Source organism: Toxotes jaculatrix, chromosome 17 (genome assembly GCF_017976425.1).
Source record: "Toxotes jaculatrix isolate fToxJac2 chromosome 17, fToxJac2.pri, whole genome shotgun sequence".
NCBI lineage: Eukaryota > Metazoa > Chordata > Actinopteri > Toxotidae > Toxotes > Toxotes jaculatrix.
In genome coordinates this window covers 6549928-6574712 of record NC_054410.1, presented here as the reverse complement: position 1 = coordinate 6574712, position 24785 = coordinate 6549928, and the positions used below count along the sequence as shown (strand labels likewise).

Genomic DNA, 24785 nt, shown 5'->3' with positions numbered 1-24785 from the left:
CAGACAGACACAGGGATCGGTTGTCCGTCTGTGTCCTCCTCTCTCTGCTTAGTCAGACAGAGCTATGGGACTTGGTGATGCGTCTCAGCAAGGAAGTGCTTATTCCTTCCAACCTACTTAAGCTAATTAGAACCACTGTGTGACCCCTAACTGTAAATCTCTCCCGTCCATCTATGGCAGAGAGGATGGGGGGAGAGGAGAGGAGAAAGGAAGAAGGGACAGAGGGAGGAGGGGAAAGAAAAAAAAAAAAAAGAATGGGCTTCTAATTCCCATCAAGGCCATTATAGGCATTTGGGCAGGTGATGTTCATCACTACCCTTTGGCTGAAGTTAGGGTAAGAAATGAAACCGAGGGAATTTGACGTTTAAGTAAAGGAATCAAAAAATAACCTCAATTAATCTAAAAATTGAATGAAATGGGTTTTAGAATTGGTATTCTACAAGCATGATGGGCACAGCCATCATACAATTATTTGGTTGCGCAATCGCCAAAAGATTTAATTAAACAGAATATCTACGTATGAAATCTCAGTTCATTTTTAATACAGACGGCCTTTTTAAAACACAGCTTTACCAAACAATTCTAGATTTGCTGATAATATCACAGAAATTATTTTGTGGATCACGATGTCTATTCCGGAAATGTATTAGTAGGGAGAGCTGAAGGAAATGGTTTCGCTGATTCCTGAATGTGATTAGGTGACAGGGGTGGTATGGTGTGAATTCATTATTTGTCATTCTTCACAGTGGAAGCTATGTTCCTGCAGCTCACTTCATTCCCAGATACACTTAATACTGTTGAAATACACCCTGAATTTTTTCCATAAAGCACAATGCTCACGACTATATTTCACAGTAGTGCTGAATGCCATTCATGTTTTTTTTTTCCTCTTTGTAGTTCAGTTACTTTCATTATTTGCAAATTAAATGTTCTAATATTCCCTTCAACACAGAAGAGCGTTTTCTTCACATTTCACAGAGTCTAGTTTCCATCTGCTCTGGTTTTTAACCAGACCTTGATCATATCTATGCATATTACAAGTGGATCCTGTTGCTCCAACACTTTGCACTTGTCACTGTACTATTGTTTTTTTGGTACTGCTGATAATTTTATCTGAAATTACATGTAATTTAGCTTATTTTGCAGCTGCAATTTAAGTGCCTCTCAATCAGAGCACATTGAATGCCCAAGCTGCAAATGTTGATGTCACTGTCATTACCCCTAAAACATAATCACTGCAATACACACTCTGATATAGTTCTGTAGTGTATTATTCATGAGATTTTTACTGTTTATGACTCAGAATAACCTTTATCGTTCTGTTGGGGAACTACTTTCCAGTCTGCAATCTATCCATCCTGCATTCTTTCATTAAGTAACTTCTTTTTTTTAATGACATACCTCATTCTGCTTAGTAAAATGAAGATTAGCGAAGTTTAAAAAAAAAAAAAAAAACCCAATTTACGACTTTGAATGAAATTACATTTTAATCCAGGGACCCTGCTGAATAAGATGCATTGTGGCTCTGTGCTAGCCCTGCTCTCAAAGGACACACACGCTGCACGCACATTCACCCGCTCACACACATCGGTGCACTCTGATCCACAGCGAAGCACATGCACACGCCTCACACAAATGTATACCTGCATATATGAGATTCACACACACACACACACATACACACAAACATGCATACAGTGTCTGCTCTGTGCTCACTAAAGGTTATTAAGCCTAATGAGGCTTTCTGAGGCCGTGCTGCCTTTAGTGTTTTCTTTGAGATGATGAGGGGATTTGTGGCCCAACCACAGTGGAATAAACGAGTGGAAAGAGAGGGACAAAACTTGTGCCGAGCCAGAGCCGCAGGCAAACTGACAGTCTGAGACAAGCAGGCCACTTAATGCATACAGCTCAAAGCTTTTTCTTTATTAGTGTTATGATGACAGTTCAGCGCGGTCTTGACTGAGCCAGATTAATTGAGCAGAGCAGAAACAGCAGAGTATGTATTACCAAAAGGACTGTGGGCCTGTTTGAGCTGCTCAGTGTGGCATTTGAGTTAGTGTTCCAATGTTTGGTTTGTGTTTTTGCCTGTGGTGAAACAAATGTCTCCAGTAACCCCACACCAGAAGAACATTTCTCTGTAGAGCTAAAAAATAAATAAATAAATAAACAAAGCAGTGATGGATGGGAGAAGAAGGGAAAGGAATGGCTACACGTATCAGGGAGAGAAGGAGATGAGGTTATTATTATAGAGAGTTAATAGAGGGATTGAGGGTGGTATGTAGGGATCAAGGAACGAAGGATCAAGGAAAGAAGAAATCAGTTTGTAGGGAATGCTGAAAGGAGGTATCAAGGTTGAAAAGGGGAGTATGGTGTTGGGAACAAGGGAAGGAGGGATGAAGGAAAAACAGGAGGAATCAAGTGGTAGGGAATGAGGACTCAGGTAAGACAGGAAGTAATCAGGTACGGAATGAAAGAAGGATAAATCAATGAAGATATGGGGGAGTCAGGTAGGAAGTAACATGGGAAGGAGAGATTGAGCCAGAACAAGAGAAATGTGGAAATGGGAGACAAAGAAAGGAGGAATCCAGGAAGAAAACAGAGAAAATGGAAATAAGAGGAATTGAAGGAAGAATTGAGGAAGAAAGGGAGAAACCAGGTAAAGTAGCAGGAAATAAAAGATCAAGAAAGAAAAGAAGACAGTATAAAGAAATACAGAATAAAGAAAAAGGAGAAGAATAAGATATTAGGTAAGGAGGCATGAAGAATGAATGAGAGGGTTCAGGGCATAGAGAATAAAGGAAAGAGTGATCAAGGGAAAAAGAGCAATCACTTGGTAAGGAAGGAGGGATCAAGGAAGAACTGGAAGAACTGTGTGGTAGGGGAAGAGGGAAGGAGTGATCAACAGAGGAAGGGAGGGATAGGGGAAGCAAGGATTAAAGAAGAGATGACGGAGGGTGGGAGGGGATGGAGATATTGAAGGAATGCAGGGGAGGATGACAGGAGGCCTGGATCTTGTGCTTTCTCTTCCATTGAGCAGTTTGATGGAGGCAGTTTTATCTAAACTGTGCTGGTTCATTAGAGGATTAGTGAGTGATAACTTCGAGCTATCTGTGATTGAAAAACACCCTCACACCTACATGAGCACATCCATACAGATAGGTGAACGCACACATGCAAACTGCGCACATATACACACTTTGACGTAAACCTCCAAACTTTCCACATCTTGCTGAGGTTACTTCCGTCTTTCCCTTCCATTGAACTAATGTTGTTGATTGTGCAGCAGCTGTTTGTGTGTGTACACACAGGGGAATGTGTGTTATTGTGTTACAGTAGGTGGCAACTGAGGCAGAACACCAGCAATGTAGGCCAGGTGGGCTTCGGTGATAAGGACAGACTTGGAAACAACACACACACAGTACCCTATAGAAGCTCCCATAGGTCACAGGTGAAAGACAAGCAGACGGGAGACGCAGACAGGAGGTAAGACAGGTGAGAAAAGGTGAGAAAGACATGTGCTGATGTGAGATTAAACAGATGCTCACAGATGGTTGTGGGACATGGTTGAGCGAGTGCCAAAGCGACAGGTTAGCCAAAAACCCAGGGGTGAAGACGAGAATATGGGGTAAACGTCCAGAAAGAAGGGGGAAGACAAAATTCAAGTAACAGAGGATAAAGAGTAAGCAAGAGGAAGAGATACGGGCCGAAAGACAGAGTGAGTGATTCAGACAGGTTGAGAGGTGAAAAAAAAAAGATTAGAAAGACTGAGAAACAGACAGCAAAGTAAAGTAAAGTGAGGAAGCTAGTATGAGATAAAAGAAGGAAAGAGGGGACCAGGAGTGAAAGGCTGTTATTTGAGAGGCAGACGAGCCATAGACAGAGGATTGAAAGATGGTGGACCCCAAGGTAACTTCTGTGTTCCTTCTAGGATATTTATGTTGCGAGTTGGCAAGAAAATAGGCATGATTTAGAGCCCATCTGGATGGGCTTCAACACCACCTGCCCACAGAGGAAACGCTGTCTGTAAGGAGACACACAACAGTGCAACGGTGGCACTCACGCACACACACAAACACGCATCGTTACATCGTTTACATCACTTACATGTGTAGAAATGCAGCCGTTTTGCCCATTTTTGGCTTTTCTCCAGCTCGTTGGATCTGAAACTAAAAATCACTTTCAGGCTGACATGCTGGCTTTTAAGACGATGCACTGGGGCAATGATCCGAAACATTTGGACAAGGCAAACAAGGAGGGTTTTTTTTAAGCCAAACGGTGGAATATGCTTGACTTGTTAAATCAGTAATCTGACCTCAACCAATTTAGCATGTGCTTTACATGCTAAAGACAAGACTTAAGGGCAAAAGACCCCACAGTGGGAGAGAAGTGGAGAAGGCTGCAGTACAGGCCTGGCATACCATCACAAAGGAAGAAACCAGGTGTGTTTTCCCATTTTTTAGAAAAGGATGAAATCGTTTTTTTTAATATATTAGTGGCAAGAGTGTCTTAACCTTGAGATTCCAGGTGGGCGATTCAACTGGTTTGGTTTACCTGCTGTCAGTTTGCTGTAATGTGCAGCTGACTGATGAACACCGTAGTGTCCAGCCTCCAAACAGTGAGGACTTTTCTTAACAGCATAGTGTTAGCCATTAGGTATTTAGTTTGTCTGTCCCTTTACAACATGCAAATTTGGACCCATTGTACTGTTGCATTCGTATTTCACTCGGAAATTAAAAGCTTCTTAGCCTAGCTTGCTCACACTGATTCCCACTAGATGTTCCTCTTTGTTCATCGCATTTCAACACCTGCTGAGTCACTGGAAGCTTCCACAGTGCTGTGTCAGTCCTGCATTAGAAAAGAGGGGGCCCAGCTAGCGTTAGCTGTCTCTCTGTCGTGAGTCCAGATAGGGTGATGACGACAAACTAGACTGTCAAAACTCACAGCGACGGGCTGTCCCGTGAGTTATTCAGTGATCTGAATCACAACGGGTGTAACCCAGTGGAGTCATGGAGTAACATGGGGGGACTGCTGGGGTCACAGACAGGGAAGCAACAGATAACAATGTAGGGCTCCCCAGTCCCACATTGATGATGTATTTGAAAAATAAATAAACTTTACATTTCTTCCTTTGTGTAATTATGATTTTGACATCATATATTTAAAATGCACTGAATTTCTTGGGGTGCTAAGTATACAGAGGGCTACAATTACTGTTGCTGTTAATTTGACATGGCTGGAAACACCTTCAAATTAAAGCTGAGAATCAGTCACTTCAGCTGCATTGTTTCATTTCAAATCCAGCAGTGAAGCAACACCACAAAAATGTCGCTACCTGTTTTCTGACTTTACTGAAACTTTTCTTCCCTACACAGATAAGCGCACAAAACACACACTCCTCTTGTAACACACCTCTAATCTCCTGTAACCGCCATACACTACATAGACATATTGCTGTAGATGCAATCACATGCACACGCAATCACAGCTTTGCCCCACACATGCATGGATACGCATGCTCAGTCAGATTGTATCCGGGAACATCCATCATATACACACAAGCAGTTGTCATTCGTTGGGAAGTCCTGTTTCAGTTCTCTCTCTCTCTCTCTCTCTCTCTCTCTTTCACTTTCTCCCTTTCTCTCCCCCACTCTCTTTTTGTATTGACCTCTGTGTTCGAGCTGTCTCCATAAAGCAGAGCAGAGCGGAACGACAGATAAATCCTGAGTGATATCCCAGGCTGACTACTGGTGCAGGGGAAACATCAAGATGATCTGATATTCATATGCACAACATCTAACACATAAACGCTATTTATGGCCCGGAAAGAGACATGCAGACATGGTACAACCGATAGAGAGAGAGTCGCTACCAGACACAGGGTAACGAGATTTGAAAGGGAGAGGATTAAAGGAAATGAATGGGTGAATGAGGCAAGGAGACAATAAATGAGAGCTTGAGGGTGGGGTGACAAAAAGAAAAGAAGAGATGGAGAAATAAAGGGTAAAAAAGTGTAATAGAGAGAAGAGTAAGAGGATGTGATCATTTTTCCTTCCTCATTGCCCTTCACAATAGAGGACAGGCTGTCCTCCAGATAGGGCTAAAGCAGCTTCCCTGTTACACTTATCTCATGCCAAGTCACGCAAGAAAGCGGAGCAATATTTCACTCTAATTTAGGGCAGTTGTGAGCATATATCTTGCATCTGCCCCCCATTCACTCTGCCTTTCTTTACAAAGGGAGAACTGAAGAACACCATAAAATTACAACTTATAACACTGAGATTTATTCTAAGACCAAGATCTGGACAATTTCAAAAGAAAAGACGTATGAATAAATGAAAAATAGCATTAAACATAAACAAGTCACTTATGTATGACAATTTTAGGGCTGAGTGCTATGCTTTACTGAAAATAAATTCCACCAGTCTAGGCTGTGTGTTTATTGGATTAACTTGAGTTGGGTTGTTGATACAATATTGAATGAGAAATACGAATATTGTGTTTCCAGTGTTGTAAAGAGACTGTTACAGCAGGAAACATTACAGAATTGAGCAGAATCAATAAGTTCCGAACAACGTCAGGCAAGGAAAACAGAGCAGGGAAGACATTTTTAAGTGCTGAAAAGGGAATGAACAATCATTGAACATTTTGGGGAAAACGGTGGGGTGGCAATGTTTGTTTGTTTTTTTTCTGTTTTCTGAGCAGCAGAGTGGACTAACATAAGGGTATGTCAGGTTGAGTTTTTGCTAGAGGGTGGCTGTTTTTTTTTTGTTTGTTTTTTTTCCAGTCATGACACTAGAGTGAACTGGCATTGAGGCATTCAGGTGGAATGGTTTGGTAGAAAGATCCCTTTCAGGCAGAACAGCTGGTCAAAAAGGTTGGATGGCGATATGTTTTTCAGGCAGTTCAATGGTGAGGACTGCTGTAGAGGTATAAAAGGTACAAAATTGGACTCGGGAGGTGACATCTCAATTTAGTTTGAGATGCCACAGAAGAGTGGATTAAAATCTATACTTTAAGAATGGAAAGTCTTATTGAAAACGGCTTCTATACATCATGCGATAATGCAACAGACATCAGAGCCACAAAAAGTAGCTACTGCAGTGTTCGTCTCACCCATGGAGTTTGTGGGAGAAGCGCTTGTGTTGCCTTTCTCCAACCAGCTGTCTACATAATGAAAAGCCAGTCAACACAGTATCTAAAAATATTCTCCACCCTTTTCAGTGCTGATTGTTGTGAAGAAAGGAAAAATCTCAAAATTTTCAGCCTTCAACAAAAGCATTTTTGCATTTCTTGGATGAGGAGACATGTCCAATACAAGAGAGTAAAATTCACACCTCTGTCCATGCCAGGCCACCATGCTGGAAAATCACTAACTATAGAAAAATAAAAATAAGTAACACAACTGATGTTTCCAAAATAGTTAAATCATTATGAAACAACTTAGTTGTGTCAACATTATGTAACGCATTGTGAATTTTTCACTCTGGAACTAGCTAGCTTGTTTTTACCATGAAGCATGATGAAGCATGAAAATTATAATTTCATCCTTTGAGTTTTTGTTATATTTTTTGCACCAGCTAAATAAATAACTGGATTTTACATGTAAGTCAACTGGGAGACACGGGACGTCCTCTCATCCGGCCACTGGTGTGCATGGTTATTCAGTTATGATGTGATTTTTTTGTTTGTTTGTTTGGCAGAAGAAACAAAGTAAAGCTTATGACTCAGCAAAGCAATTGGATACTCTGGCGGCAGTCAGTCCCGGACTTTGGTTTAACAGTGCTAATTTTCAAAATGGTGCAGTAGGTAGTACAGTTGCAGTGTTCATTGGCAGCCTTGTCAGCTCTGGTTAAAGGATCCCTGCTAGACCGGGAGGTGCCCAGTCTGTCCATTCTGTGTCAGTCTCAATCAGGCCATCATGACTGGAGCAGCGCTGTGTTACAGGTTGACTGCCAAGGCTTTTCCAGCAGTGATGCTCTGCCAGTGTTGCTGTTGCTGTTTGTGTGCATGTGCCTCTATTGTCATAATGTGGATATTAAAAATGTTTTGCGTGGTTTGTGTGTGTATACATGAGGTAGTTATTCTTGTACTGTACTTTGGTAGGTGTGCCCTGTCTTCCATTTGTTCTAGATCTGATTCCAAGTTGGTCAAATACTTTGATGCATCAAACTCTGAGTAGGATGAATTTTGTTTCCGGTTAAACTTTGTTCTTTCAATATAAATTCTTACACTTATAATTTTTTAAAAATATTTAAAGCTGCGTTACTTGACTTTTGGCTACTTAGGTGCAGCACAGCAAGCTGTAAACACTAAACTGACGTGCTCTCACCATATAGGGTTGTTATGGTAAATATGTTTTATTCAACATGCAGAACTGCATCAGCATTCACTTGGATTTGTGTATCTTGCTGATGAGTGCCAATTTAATATTCACTTCTTTTTTTCTAACTCTGTTTTGGAGAAAAATATGTGGAAACAAGGTTTCTGAGGATGGAATTTTTGTAAAACCAAAACAATGAGCTAAAAATGACAAAAAAAAAAAAAGTATTTTCTGTTGGGTTCTATTTTTGAGAGACTGAGAGGGGCTTTAAGCAATACCTAACTATATTAATAACTTTTTTATAAATTGTTGATAGCCAAACCAAAATATATCTCATTAGAGATTTCAAAGCATTCACATTTAATAATTTAATTCAGTTCTGAATTCAGATTTGATCAAAGGCCTCTGGTCCTGGTCCCGTTGTGCATTAACAAACAGCATGCATGTACATGTGAGTGTTGGTCATACAGTGCAGGGAGTGGACAGTTGTAATTCTTTGCTGGCACTTAAAGGATGAGATATTGATCTCTGCACACACTACTTATTTTCCTGCTTTACGTAAATCACTTTGTGATTGACAGGTCCCAGACATGGAGCTGTCCATCCCATCGACTGTTGATTTCATCAGCATACCTACCTCCGTTCTTCAGGCAGCCAGTGGGTTAACCCTGCTTTCAAATCAGCATCAGCTGTATCTCTGAGAGCATTTATTAACAGTGGATATTTTCCAAAACCTAATATTGCTGGTTTTCTCTCTATAGCATGCCTGAGATTGCACAAACCTAAGTGATTAGTTTTGCAGCGGCACAAATCGCTTGGAGGTAGATTGTCAACAGAGAGTGCAGGAGGTCCTCGGGAGGAAAGCATGCAGTCCTTCGGCTATTTAATTATGAGGGTGGCAGACCCCTGGGTGTGTGGCTTCATTCTCCCACAACAGTGGCTCACTAACAAACTGCGTTGAGTGCCTTTGATTGATCCGAAGCCATTTATGAGGTGGCCGTGAAAAGACAAAGGCAGTGACAGAAGGAGGGAAGGGGAAAGGAGGGGGAGGAGAGGGCAGGGAGTTTGGGAGGAGAGGAATGGAGAGACAGGAGGGATGGAGTGCAGGAAGATGGAAGAAAGAGGGAGAGGACGGGGAGAGGGATGTGAGCAGGGAGAGGGAATGAGGGATGAAGGGGAGCATGGCGTGGATAGATGGCTGGAGGGACGGGCAGAGAGAGGGGAGGGGGTGCTGGTGTCTTTCCTGGCACAGCATTTTCCTGCACACACTACAACTACACACGGACCCATGAGGTGCATTTACACACAAGCCCACACAAAAACACACTTTGTTAAACTGCTGTTAGGCCTTCCACAGTATCAGGGGAGCAGAGATGTGGATGTATTTGCATAAGTGGGTATTATACTTTGAGCCAGTGGACAGTAGCGATGGATAAAGTGGATAAGATAAAGCTTTCACTCTTTTTTTCTCTCTCACACTGTTATTGCACACAAAACTCTCTATTTATTGCTCACTCTCTTTTTTCTCTCTTTAACTTAGGAAAACAAAAACCTTCTTTCTTCCTCCGTTTCCTACTTTGTCTCCCTGTAAACCCTCTCCTGGACCAAACACACATTCATCCTACATGTTTGTTGTGCTGCTAACATTTTTCACTCCCTCCAACTTCTCCCCTTATCTCCTTTACTTAACTCCCAGTGTGAGAACTTTTTCAATTATCCCTGCCTCTGCTTCTGAGGGTTAGGGACGAAGGCCCGCTTTTGGCAGGATGAAGAGTCTGCAGAGGAGAGAGGGAGAGGGGGAAAAAAGAGAAGGATGGAGGCAGGAGGGGAGGGAGGGATGAGAAGTTAAAGGAGAGATTCCGCAGTGACTCCGTTCCAACAAGTCATCTTTCATTTTAATGACTTCAATCAAGTGCCCTTGAAGCCTAAATATACTCAGATCGTGCATTCTTCTCCTGGCTGGAAGGCTGGGATACCTTTAAGTGTAATACCTGCGCCTCCCATTTTGTGCACCAATTATAATGACTGTCACTCTAATGCTGTCACTTATTAGTGTGTCCTGTGTCCAGTGTCCTGTCCCTGGTCTGCTCTGGCACAAATACAAAAACACTAAACATTACCTCCTCTTTTTCTCTTGGTCATTCTCTCTCAGTCTCTCTCTTTCTCTCTCTCTCTCTCTCTCTCTCTCTCTCTCTCTCTCTCTCTCTCTTGTATCTCCTCCCACACATTTTATTCTCTATTTCTTCCAATCATACACTCTCTCTATCTTTCCCTTGGCAGGAGACCACTGCAGTTTGTCACACACTGTGCAATATGGTGCAGATTGGAATCACTTAAAGAGTATTTCTATTTCTCTGTTTCTGTCTCTCCCTTTCTCTTTTATCTCTTTGTGTTTGTGTGTCAGAGTGTGTGTGTGTGTGTGTGTGTGTGTGTGAAAGAGATAGAGAAAGGAAGGGGACAGGGAGTGTAAACTTGCTGAACAGGTAACCTTGCCCAGAGAACTCTTGCTTCAGAAAGTCAACTGTCACCTTTGTGTGTGTTCCAGGATAGTTACAGAGTTATAGGAGTGTGTAATTCCATCTGCCAGAGTCTACCTCACTGGGATGCGCTCTGTGTGTTCATGCATGTGTGTGTCTACGTGCTCACTGAAGAGCGCACACAGCAGGTTTGCCTCCTGTCCCTTCAGCCATTCCAATTCCTTGTCCCATTTCCATCGCTCTATTTCTTATTAAGACTTGTCTCGTTCCCTTTCCATTTCTCAATCTCTCTCCTGCTCCTCTCCTTTTACCTGTGCCTTTCTCTGCCTCTTTTTTGTCTCTTCTTTTCCCTTCACCAATTACACTTCTTGGTCTATCTGTCTCCCCCACTCTCCATTTTTGTTTTACCTCTCTCAGCCTTTCTCTGCCTCTTATCGCTTTCCTTCTCCCTCTTTTCCTCCTACTTATTTCACACCTGTATGGGATTGCTGTTCAGAGCCATCGAGCTCACAGCTTGTAATACCCTGGCCAGAGTTATTTAGCCGCGCTATGACAGGTAGGGAAATGAAATCACCACTTGGCAATGTGTGTGTTTTTCTTTTCGATACCCTTTACTGTTTCTCCTTCCCATTTATGAGACCCTGCTGCAGGGCTATTTTTAGTCCACTGCCACCTTCTCACTGGCTTGTAAAACCCGACCGCCAGACGTTCACTTAGGCAGAAATTCTCTATCATGATTGCAGGACTGATGAATGATATTGTTATCTGCCAAAACAGTTGTGTTTTGGTGTGAATAAAAAAAAAAGCAAGGCTCTCATTTTTTTTGTAACTACTCTGAAGAAAGACTCAAAACATAACAAAGTTCTGTATTTTACCATAAATCAATCCAGACTCTTTGACCTTTGATTGGATATTAAATGGACTGTTACGAAATTTTGTACAGACATAACAATCTCACAACGATGAAACTAAATAATGTTTCCCAATAATTTTTGTGTTCACTTGACTTTAACTCTAGCGCTTTAGCACTACCATTGGCATTAGTGGTTTTGAGTAAAACATCTTCTCGCCCCCCTCAGAATGAACTGTAATGTCTTTGGTGATCCCTGAGCTTTTAATCTAATCATCAGGTCAGAAATCTAATTTGTCCAATACGTAATTCATGATCAAATACCAGCAAAGCTAATGACATTCCAATAAGCCTCAGCTATCTTTTATATTTAAATTGAGATGGTCAACATGGTGAGATCTCGAACATGGTGAAACATAATTTTTTGCTAAATGTCATTGTGTTGGCATAGAGATTACTATTTAGTTCAAAGGTTACTAGTGTGGGTGTAGACTCTTAGTTTTGTTTTTAGCTTTTTTTTGAAGGTAAGTTCATCTAGTCTAACTACAAATAGCTGGACAAACTGGTAAAAAATAAATTCAAAGTCTGAGATTTTAAGATTAATATAAACCACATAGTATGAAACAAACTAACATATAATCTCACACATCCACACCTTTGCTGAGACATATGAGACCTGTGGCTCACAGAGGTGAGAGAAATTCATTCCAAATTATTGCCCAGAAAAACTGAGCAAAGATGGAGCAGGTTGTTGTTGTACTTCAGAGAAGAAAACTATGCTTCTGAGGAAGTGTTGACTTGTTTATTGCTAAACTGTATATCTGTCAGATCAGCCAGTAAAGGGGATTCTGTGGCTGTGGATGCCAGGCCATTTCTGCCAATTCTCCATTTTCAGTGTATGTAGTGTCATGCACTCTGTTACACAGAGTATGTGTAACCGGCAAGTTGGTCACCCCACCTTTCATGCAGAAAATGGTGGATTATGTTCCCTGTAGCTCCATGTTTTGTGCCCAAACAGAACATGAACCAGAGGTTCCTATTCCAAAGTTCACATATCTCTTTCAAGAAATTTCACACTTCCTAAAAGGATCCCACACCAGTTCTAGTACCATAAAACTCCTATGTGGATCGATTCCCTCATGCTTCTGTAAAAAAATGGATGTAGTAGCCTAGAGGTCGAAAAGGCAAGTTTGGACTGGATGGTTGATGCTGGTAAAATGTGGGAGGACTACAGTACAAGATGCTTTTTAAGCAAAGAGGTGGAGGATGGAAGAGGCCTGGTGTGAAAGTGCCAAACCCTGAATGTGAAGTAAGGTGAATATGACAAAGCTCGTGCATGACTGGTGATATTCTCTGGAAAAATCTACAGTTGAAAAAGAAAGGAAACTTTTCTAAAATGGCTCTTTGCTTTTCTGTTAGTCAGAAAAAAAAAAACTGGTATTCTGTGCCACCGGTACCACTTTTTCTTCAGAGCATGCTGTTTCCATCTGCATTTTTTTTTTTTTCAAGCTCAGGGGCCCAGCTGAGGTGACAGATCGGTCCCAAGGAAAGGACAGGCTGCCTGATGTTCAAGAATGGAAGACGTGTGATGATCTGATCCGTAAATGTCATTTTATCTCTTGGCTATCTTTCAAAAATTCATTCTCTATCTCTCTTAAGGGTGTAGTTTTACACACACACACACACACACTCTCTTCTTCTTACTTTCTCTCTCGCTCATCTGTCAGATGCTTAATCTGATATTAAATGTACTCCCAAATGCTACACTACCCTTCAGAGCTCCCATTTACCTCTGAGACACATGCGTACCTGCCAATGACACTCCCTCCTCTCTCTGCCTTACTACCTTTCTCTAGCTCTTAGTGTCTCTTAAGTACAAGAATGCAACTGCCAAAGACATTGATTTCTTGCCCACCTTCTCTCTCTGTCTCACACACACATGCAAACACACACGTACGCTGACCTGCCAGTGCCACAAAGCACCTTTTCCCTTTGAGCAGCCTCCCTACAAATGTCAGGTGGGATATTGGGGGCGTGAAGGCAGAGGAAGGGTGGATGTTGGGGGAGGATGGGGAGTGAGTGAGAGATGCACACATCAGACATGAGGAGGATTTCACTTTTGCGTGAAATCATGTTATCAGACTGGTGCAGGGTATGCCAGCCGAGAGAAGAAAGCAGGAGGAGGAGGGGCTGAGCAACAGGAGGGGGAAAAAATGTTCTAGACACTGTAGGCTTTCATATCCTGGCTACGAAATATAATACATATTGAAAAGCAGAAATTTTATATTGATGAATTACTATTAGAAAGGCTCACATTCTGTGCCCAGAATTGTTTAAGTGGTTCATTTGGATGTGGATGTGGTCCAGCCAACGGGATTGGGTGTCAATTTCATGGTTACTTTGTCTTGTACACCAACCTAAGCTTCAAAGAAATGTCTTAGATAGAAAGAGGAGCGTATAATCGCCAGCATAATATGCGCTCACACATGCTCATGCATACTATACACAGCGTTGGCATAATCTCCCCTGCTTTGGCATGGGGATGCACACTCAGAAGTGTGCACACTTTTATTGTATATGCTTCATATTAGACACGGCGTTTCACTACATGTAGCACACACACATGCACAGAATGGGTAGCGGAGACCTACAGTAGTGTAAGTATGCACATATGGCAAACACACATACATTCTCAAACCTATGTACGCACATATTCACACATTCTGCTATGTGCTATTTATTATTTTGTTGTTCTTCATTTTGTTTGGGTAATATTAATTATTCATTGCCTCTGGCAACCCACAAATATCATCCCAGGAGATTAATATAAAATTTATCTGTCCCACTTCCTCACCAGCATGCTCACTTGGGCCCGTGGTGTACCTGACACTGAGCAAGAAGCCTATTTGCTATGCAGGGGAACCTCTGACAAGCCGAAGACCTAAAGTTGAGTTAATTAAACATTAAGCATTAATCAAAATGAGATCGTTAATCTCGACACGATTATCTGTGATATTTTGTAAATTATGTGTTCCTCCTCGGGCATACTGAGTGGAAGGGGATGCACACTCGGGCATGCACACAGGCTGACAGACATACACACAGTGAAGACAATTTGCATAGCCCAATGTGCGCGTGTGTATGTGTGTGTGTGTGGGTGGGGCTGACAACCACCTCTCATTGCTCTTTGATGCCCTTTACATGTTTCAATCAACATCAATCAACACTTTGAATACGGCTCTTCATATTAATTGAGACTGAAAAGTGCATCTGCAGAGGGAGGGAGAGGGAGGGAGGACCTTTACAGATCAGTGAATATTGCTTTCCGTTCAGTAAGAACATAATAGGGTCAAATGTCATTTTAGACGGAACTTCGCTGACCTATGCACACCACACTCACACTCACACACAAATCATAGAGACACACACAGCTGCTTCCTCTAATTGAAATATCACACATTGCAGAGGTGTTTGCCAACTAAGGAAATTAAGTTTGGCTCCTAAAAGTCTCAGTACTTAGGAAGATGTGACGCTTGCAATCTTTTTTATGAATCTAAATTGGAGGTGACTTTGTAGAGTGTTAAACTCTGAGCTTGCATTTACAGAAAGATTATTGCTTTCTACTTTTTCCCATCTCTTTTCTGCTGTTCAGCTTTGAGGAGAAGAGCTGTAGTTATCACTGGGTTTTGTCAAGAGACAAACTACGTTTCTGGCTTTGAGGCAAGTCTGGGTCTTATCACTGGCTGACTTTGTTTCTGGATATGTCTGTTGCTGTTTAGTGTACGCACAAGAACAGTTACACACACTCTTCCTCACAGAGTGTTGATACTGTGTCATACACTCACACAAACATCAAAAACCTGTGTTTTTTCACACATGCATGGACACCCAGGCACATAGTTTCGCACTCAATCGTACACATACATATCCAACATTCAGCACCACAGAAGTTGCCATCTAATCCCTTTATTTTTCTCTGCACTGACAATAGTTGCGTTGCTGTAAGTGGGCCACCCTTGCGCCTTTGTCGATGATAACACCAAGTTATTTTCCACGACTATGAACTGCCCCAATTATCCCCCCTGGCTAGAAGCACTAATGACAGATTAGTGATTAGAACCTAGTGGAGAGATTTGGCCCATTTATTTGATGCAGCAATTAATACTGAAGCTGAAGTAACTGAGAGTTAGATTAGTGACTTAATTTTTCTGTAGCCCAAAGGGAAGCAGCTAAATGCCCAACGATGGTATAGTGATTATATTTGTACATAAATGGGGGGTCTTAAAGTCCTGTTGGCTTGGAATCCAATGGATCATGCCACAGCTTTCTTTTCTTTGTTTTCATAACTCTGCATCCAATGTATCCAACTCAGCCTTCCAAAACAATGTCTCACTAAAGAGAAAATTGCACGTGGACTCTACCTACCTACCAGACGAAGGTGTTCATTCTTCAGAACTGAAGAAGCCTCTTGGACGAGAGGTGAGACGTCCTCAAAATCAACAGCCAGCCATGTACAGTTGCCCTCAGCTCAACTCCTCTTGGATAACCATGACCTGGATAACTGAAGATCTTCACACACTTGATGCTGTTGACAGCCTCTCTGCCATCCGCTTTGTACCTGTGGATCAAAATGGACCCATAGCTCATTATTGCCTAGAGGTTCTCCAGTGGACTCATTAGACTTGTCTGTGGTACGTGCATTAGCTACAAAATATGTCAACAGTGTGAGATATAAGAACAAGTCATAATTAAAGAAGCAGTATTGATTTTTTTCTTGCATGGGTTCAGCTACAGGCAGGTTTGTATGCATGTTTCATGCTGGTGTAGTGAACAGAAATTAATTAACAGTACATTTTTGTCTTATAAATAAACCCACACACATGCCTCTTTAAGGTTACATCTGAAGGGAGAAGTCGCTTCAAATTAGACCTCTGTATGAAAGATGAGTCATCAAAATCACTAATGGCACATTTACAAGGAAAAAAGGGCTCATGGGGTATGTTAAGTGCAAAGTTCTTGTAATATTACTTGCAATTCTTTTAATCTGTATCATCCCCCAAGAGTATGTTAAGTACACCACTTAAGCCCTGAAAAAACACTTGTTTATTTAATGGGTTCCTTAAGTGAGCAGAGTGACAACATATCACCCTGCTGAACACATCAGTAACGTTCACCATTTATGAATTTAGATCATGCACAAATCTGGTGTGACTTACTGTAAAAACTGCTAGTGAGCAGGGAGGGAATCAGTGCTTTGCTTTTGAAAGGACATGCACATGAAACAGTGCCTGCATAAACTTGAAATTTTGTATTTTGTTTATCTGACATTTGTAGCCACGGGACAATTTGGCCAACAGAAAGTATAATGTCTGTTTCTAAATTTCACGAGGTTTACAAAAGCATTCTACATGCAGGTGAACCTTATTCTACAGAGGTTTGACCCTGAGATCAGCATAAGCTGTGAGTGAACTGTACTCCTCCCTCTGTTCAGATGAATAATCGAGCAACCTGCAAAAATGTGACTGTTTACTTTTATCCAAGGAAGGAAACAGGACAAAATATCTTCCTCCTGAGAGACGTTTACTGCAGTTTGAAATCTGCATTTGACAGCTGCAGCGCTGTTGTTTATGTTTTGTGGTTTTAGGCTCTGATGAAAAACAGAGCGAGGGAAGCATAATCATAATGTAGCAGCGTACAGGGCAAACAGCTGGCAGTCAAGGTCGCCAGTTTGAAACCTACAATATGTTGATGTGAAAACAGAACGCACTCTTTCCTGACCCTCATGAATGCCCACTGCGCTGTTAGGATGGTTAGGATGTGCAGCTCTCTGAATGTGACTGTGTGTAAACATGTAAGTGTTAATTGGTTCATAGCTTTAAAAGAACATGCATGCTCAGCATGAAAAGCAAACCATCCCAGGATAAACAAAGAAATATAGATATTACAGTGGTAAGTGTTGGAGAAAAATGCTTGCGTCTATCTAAGCCACTGCAAACAATCCTGTCTTTAGAGCTCTTCATTAGGATAACATTACCACGGCTTATTCACAGTTTATTGGCAGGCTGAGCTAATGACAGCCCAGATGCACAAAATTTATGTGGGAATCTACCTTATGTTTGTCCATGTGTCTAGATGGGAAGTGGCAGTAGGAGGAGAGCCCAGTCTTAAAGGGAAATTCTGGTTTAATATAACTTCAGCTGATACAGGTTTTCAATAACGTGTTGGGTTAGCCAAGCTTATTTGTAAGACGAAACAAAGGTGAACTGCAATGCAATCACAGTTTACAGAGAAACTTCTTGGTTCAGCTGTGTGCTGAACTTTTGCTGTGTGGTGATACAGCTTCCCCACATAATGATGGATTATTAGCACCATTTAAGTGCACTCTCTCCACAAAATAATAGGGTTCAGATCCCTGGGTTAAACTGTTGTTTTCTTTTTACATTTTTGCCTCCATGAGACTTCATTGTAGCCACGTCACTGTCTTGCCAGATCTCAGTCATTACTTTGGTTTGGGGAGTATGACTGTCTAAGTGACAGAATTTCTATCTGCATCTGTATCTATGCCCTTGTCCCCAGTTCTCTAATACAAAGCGCATGTCATTAAAAACTTTCCTCTCTGAGGACATGCCAACATGCCCAAAGAAAACAAAAAAACAAAGCTAACAGTGAGAACAAATCAGGAATCTCAAAGCAATACCCTTGAGTGTGGGTGGGGAACAGGGGACAGCACTGCAAGGACATTTTACTCCTGGATTTCATGTCCTGCAAAATGCCATATATATTCAACTAGTAAACAGAACAATTTTCCAAGCAAAGGTATTTAGATGACTCATGTTTATAATAATACTAATCTAAAATGTGCCTCATGTTGATTCCTGGAATCATTTTTAGAGTAAGTGTAATTTTCTCTTTGGTGTGAAGCCCTTTAGCTCTACGTATTCTACTCATTTCTGCATTGGCTACTTCTGCAGGTTCAGCATTGCATATTTTATCACCAAAAGTGGATTGAGACCAAACAACATGCTCATCTGTGCCCCAAATCAACTCACCCCAAATGGCCCCTAAATCGACTGGAACTCACAGTCACATTAGAGAGGCACTTCTGGTGTGAACAGGGTGCCGTTTGTCATACATATTACCACAGATTCAGATTGGAGCCTAATAGTCTCTTTGTTTCACTTCTTCTGTCCCCGTCCCTCGTTCTCAAATTTTTCCCTCTTCACTAATTAGTTCCTGCATGCTCACTCTTGCACTTGAAATCGTTCACTCTCCTCTGTGCATATTCATCTCCTCAGTCTCTCTCCTTCTGCCTCTCCATCCTTCCGTCATCTTTCTCTTATAGAGATGGATGAAAGGGGATATCAGGGAGTCTGGGTGGAGAGCTCAGCTGATAGGCTGAATCAAGGCAGGTCATTTACTCACCGCAAGACCATCCATCCTGAAATCCACACACACCACCCCTCACACAACACACACACACACATCCTTGACTCAACACACACTCTCATACAAAAACACTGCCCCTTAATGACTTCCATCTCTCTTGGTGTATTATTTCACTCCTGGGAAGTCTGGGTTTCAGTATTCAACACGACTCAAGCAATGGGATCTTTTCCATTAGGAACCTGTTCAGTCACACATACAAACACCGTCAAAATAAACACACAAAAGTGCACACACACCCTCAGACTAAGAAATATCACACATACTCAGACTTGCACCCAGTGCCCAAAGCTCCAGACACCTCATTACTGGCATGGCGTGCTTTCACCACTGGGGTGTTGTGAATAAATTTGTCCCCCCTGAACTTTTTGCTGTTTGCAGCTATGTTCCCCAGCAGCTATGCTGAGCTGATTGTTAATGACATCACCCCACTCTGCATCTGTACTTGGGGAACTGTTATCAGCTGGTATCACTCTCCCTGTAACTAAATAATGTTGCCGTCTCATTGGTCCAGCTGCCTGCTGGTCCAATTACAACCAAGCAAGAGGCTATTTTCTACCCTGACAGTGGCTGCGTTAGCCCGGAATACCCAAAACAGCTTATTTAACCCTCAACATGATGGCATGATTACTGCAAATGTTTGATGACACCTCCAGCAGGTTAGCAAGTCAGCGAGGGAGGAAGATAAAACTGGGCTGCCGGAGGTGAGAAAGAGTTATGATCGGGAAAATCATGGTGATGGAAAACCAGCGGAAGGTGTTCAAAAGGAACAGGCACACGTCGCCACTCCATCCTACAGTATTTGTTATTGACAGATGTGCGGCGTAATCAGAATACAGCATGTACACGCTACTGTAGAACGGATGGATGAGTCAGGGGAGAAAATGCGATTACAGTAGCAATCATAACTCAGATTAGCCTTCCTCTGTACCTCTCTCCACTGCTCAACACAGGAATCAATCACCATCACGTTCAGTATGCTGCCTCACATCACGCACAGGGCCGCACCAAAAGGACAAATATTATTCTCTCCGGGAGAGAAAACAACATTGTCTATAGAGCAAGGACAACAATCGCTCTCTTTAATAAATAACAGCAGCTTTTATGATCATAAATAGTGAGGGGGCCAGAGGCTGTTTGTAGGGGGGAGGATGATACATGAATCCATTCAGCATATTTCTGCTGTGGGCTTGTATCTCTGCAACTGAGGGGATCAAAGAAGCTCCTGACAAAAGAGGCGCCGATGCAGCGTGCTGAGATGACAGCCTTCACCAATGCTAGCAGTGCAGTCAGCACTAACATTGGCTGACTAGAGACCTGACTAACCAGTCCAGAACAGCACATTCAGTCCCCCTGCTGTTTCCTCTATCTGATAATTATTGATGTCATCAGGACATTCTCTGGCCCGTGGAGGCTCATTAAATCAGAAGTCAACTGATAATGAAAGTGAACACTCTGCACTGGATTTCTTCATTTACTCAACACTACAGACGAGCAGGGAAGCACTGTATTTGCATACTTTGATATGCACTTGCGTTTTAGTTATTCCCTCTGGATTGCCATTTGATTAAGCTGTGTGACTTGAAATCATGTAGCAAAACCTTCTTCATGGGTATCTTCAAAGCCCAAAGTACTTGGCTGGTTTGAGTGTGTGATCCGTACGTCTGGGTTTGTGTGTTACATTATGTGTGTGTGCATGCGTGCGAGTGCAGGAGCAGCAGTCATCTGGTTCTACAGAAGCTTGAAATGCTCCAGGGGGGAAAAATGCTGATGTGCTCTGTGTCTTGATCATTCAAATTAATTTGAAGCCATGCTGAGAACAATATTCCATCAAATGGTTTGTAAATCGCTCAAACACACTCGCACACAAACACAATCACACACAGCACACAAATGTTCTAGCCGAATATTCCCTCTCACACTCATGGACCCACACAAATACTTTATACACGCGTACACATACTCAAGTTTTGACTTACACAGCTACAGAAGCACATCCACCTTGCTACGGTTGGTTTGACGCCAATGGACAAAATGAACAAACCCCATTTTCTTTCAGCCTATTCTCTCATTCAGAATGATCCCCATAAACTAAGAGCCTGCAGGGAAAGTGGAGACATGGCCCGTCAAGACTTTTATGGTTTTTCCCACAATCACTCAGGACTACAATGGTGTTTTTACGATGTTACTGTAGAACGCACCCCCTTTCACCCCGCACCACGACACCCCACACCACGAAGGAAACTAACAAGGTCCTTATGTTTAATGGACTCAACACACTCATACCTCCAGCACTTGCCAAATTGTGACTGCTACGAGCAGCCTAAGCAACGAGCAACCATTTCTCTGTAATAAAACCTAATTCGAAGTGTGCTTTACACTTTTTGCCTGCTGTTTCATCTTTCTCCCCCATAGACCACAATCTCTCGCACAGCTTTACGCTCGATCACTGTAAGGGAGATGGTGGGCAGAAACGGATCGACTTAAAGCATCTGCATCTGCAATTTAGCAGTGACGATCAGACAGACATGGCACCACCTCCATCAACTGTGAAACAAGATTTAGCCCTCTTTCAATCTGTGGCCAGTCCTGTGGTGGCGCCTAATAGTGTGTATCTTACTGCTTATCACTCTGTTTCTCAGAGCCAACACGCTGTTATGCTTAGATAACCATAGTCATTTGCTGTACTAAGTGGCTGATTGCTTCACAGTTGTGTTTTGCGTGCATGCGCGAGTGTGGCATACTTTCATGCACGTATAAGCACGTAAAAGTAATTTGCCCCTGTCTGCATGTGCATTGCAGTTTGGTGTGTGTGTGTGTCTGTGCTGCATGTGTGTAACAGCGCCAGCTTCTTTCCCCACCAAGCTTAGCTCCAGTCCCCAACAGCATGGCTGAGTAAGATTAAAGTCACCCATATTACACTTAGCGCCAGGAGACGTAAGGAAATTAGGGGAAAATTAAACAATGCAATTTGCATACAACAGCACGGCAAACTGCTCGGTTAGCCACCGTCTGGTCAAGTAAGGAGTGCTGCTCAGCGTTGCTTCATTAACTATGCAAACAACTCTGGCTGGCCTTATTCAATCATGGATGTTTGTTTGGACTGTGAGAAAAAGTCAGAGAAAATTACACACATTCAACAGTTTCTTTATTCATTATTCATGAGCTAATGAGAGCACGTGATACTAGTTGCTCCTGTCTTACTATCCTGACAGGAAACTAGTTGTGCACTGCAGGCTAAATCGAATTGCACTGGTTAGATTTAGATTATTTTACGTATGCATGTGAGCCCACATCTCCTGTGACATTTTAGTCTGACATTCAGTCTATGATACGTTCGGTTTTCATCTCAGGTGTTTGAAATGTAAGGCTTGCACCCCGCTGAGAAAATCTTTCTCTGTCTTCCTTAAGACACAAGCACACTACCATCTCTGTCTCTCTCGCTCCTTTTCACTGCACCCACACATTCAGATGCAAACCATCACCTTTTACCGCCTCTCACAAATACGGATATTAAACCACCTATCAATTTCTCTTCCGTCTTTCATCTCAAACATATATTCACATTCACACACTGATCTCTCTCCCTCTCTCTGTGTCTCTTTTCCTATCTCTGCCCCCATCCTCTCCACATACAGCCAACTCACCTGGTGACAGCGCTGGTGAAATATTAATGTGTTGAGTAAAGTGTTGTTGCTTGGAGAGCTGCCCTGACCATGAGCTTTGTTTCTGGACAGAGGAGGAAGCAAAGTAGTCATTCAGAGGCTCAGGCAGAGGTCCGCACTGCCAGATGTTAACGGTGAGAGCAACTCCAAACAGGCCCTCGCTCTCTTAGCCGGCACTTTGCTTGATGCAAATGATTCATGATTTCAATGTTAAGCCCGACCGGGGCTGCAGTGAGCTTTAGCAGTAAGTCAAGCTGCAGCGAGTTAAAGAGATCCCTTGCCTGAAGCTGTGCAGGAAGGACACCCAGTATTTCAGAGCTTCATCTTAGGCCTCTTTAGCCTTTCTCAGCCTCTCAAACCCTCCAACACACCCACAAACACACATGCTTCCCAACTCCTTGCTTTTTGCTCCAACTTGCTTTTAATAAGCTCTGAAACTGCAGTTGCTGCCATTTCTTCTGTGCCCCTTTTTTTTGTGCATTCGGTTGCACACCTTCCAAGTGTTGATGCTTTTCTTCTTGAGGCCTAAATAAGGAATGAGCTCAGTAACTGGGAGCTGCTCCCTCCTGTTCTGATTCAACGCACTCCTGTCGGTCTGCTTACTCCACATTGCCCAAAGATCCCTCTGGGTTTATGCTCGAGTATTCACACCACGGTGTGTTTGTACTGTATCTGTGTGTTCTTGCAGCAGTGCCTGTGTGTGCATGTTTGTAGATGCCTCCTGCATGCATGCCTGTCTCCTGTCTGTGTGTGGGGGTTTCAAGCACATGTGTTTGTGCACACACACTTTTTTTTTTTTTTTTAAAGGTCTTAAAAATCTTCGGGTGAGCGCATCAAACAGCACTCTCGATTTGTTTAGTAGAGGCAGAGGTTCAGTTCGAGGCTCCTAATTTGCAGATGTGTGAGAAGGGGTATGGATTTTTATATTTTATACTGGAATAATGCTGACATTCCTTTTAGCTGTGCTTATCTTGCATCCCTACTTCTAAGTCTTTCTAACCTTGCACTTGCAGATGAAGCTTATACCTGAGAACAGAAAAAAAGATAAGAGTATACACACAATATACACACACATATGCACACTGGAGGCCCTTACAGGTCAAAAATGTGTAGCTGCTTTGAGAAAACGCCCATTATGTTTCTAACCAAGCCTTAAAAAGACCTGTATACTTTAGAAAAAGATCAGCTTGGGTCTGGATTGACGTGAGCAGTAGAGCTAGAGTCTGGACGCCGGTCCCTGCACACCGAAACAAATCCAGAAAAAAAAAAGAAAGAAAGAAAAGAAAAGAAATGCCTCTGTGTTTCAGAAGAAACTGCCAATAGTCTGCAAACTTTCCAGTTCCAGACAGCACAGTCACCTTTTATCTTGTCTAGACTGTGACATCATAGAAAATATACTGCCTGCATTCCTCTAGAGATCAAAACTCGACTCCGGTTCCCTCAGGTCCGCTAAAAAATGACATTTTAAATTCAAATGTCCGATAACTGCAACAACAAAGTTGGCCCCGACCCAAGGCAAAAGCGCAGGATGTCAAAAACAACCACAAATTCATGCAGACAGCCTCAGTGGACTTGAATGTCTGTCGTAAGCATTCGCACACAAGTATGCAGCTATATATGCATATATTAAACACACATAGGTTAAATCTGGTGTGTCAAGGGGATAAACACTGATGCTGCCAACTTGTTTTTAAGACACACACAGGATTAAGCTGGAGTGATGACTGGCAGGGATTTCATTGTTCCGGATACAGTGCAATACTTTAAGATGCTACATGTAGGATTTTGTCATTGTTTGACAGAAGATCGTTTCATTTCAGCCTGTTTGAGACTGAGTGACAAATGGCTCTTCATTAGTGTCCATAAAGAAAACCAGTGAGTGGAAAGACTAAAGACTAAGGGACAGGCATAAAAGGCAAGCTCACAGTAGGTTCTCTGGCTTACCATATGTCAGTATCAGCTAGCTCAAGCAGAGTCCCATTGAGCAGACAACACACTCAAGAATCGTCAAAGACCTTCTTGTTCAAGTT

The 24785-nt window shown here is 42.3% G+C and overlaps 1 protein-coding gene and 1 long non-coding RNA gene across 2 annotated transcripts in view; one reads left to right on the top strand and one right to left on the bottom strand.

The window, feature by feature from the left end:
• The window catches only part of LOC121197038 (glutamate receptor ionotropic, NMDA 3B-like), a 60739-nt gene that overhangs the window by 4034 nt on the left and 31920 nt on the right, over window positions 1–24785 (top strand). The gene's annotated exons all lie outside the window — the stretch shown is intronic.
• The window catches only part of LOC121197041, a 135288-nt gene that overhangs the window by 90629 nt on the left and 19874 nt on the right, over window positions 1–24785 (bottom strand). The window contains exon 2 of the long non-coding RNA XR_005896218.1: window positions 16073–16265. This is a non-coding gene — a long non-coding RNA (uncharacterized LOC121197041). The remainder of the gene's footprint in view (window positions 1–16072; window positions 16266–24785) is intronic.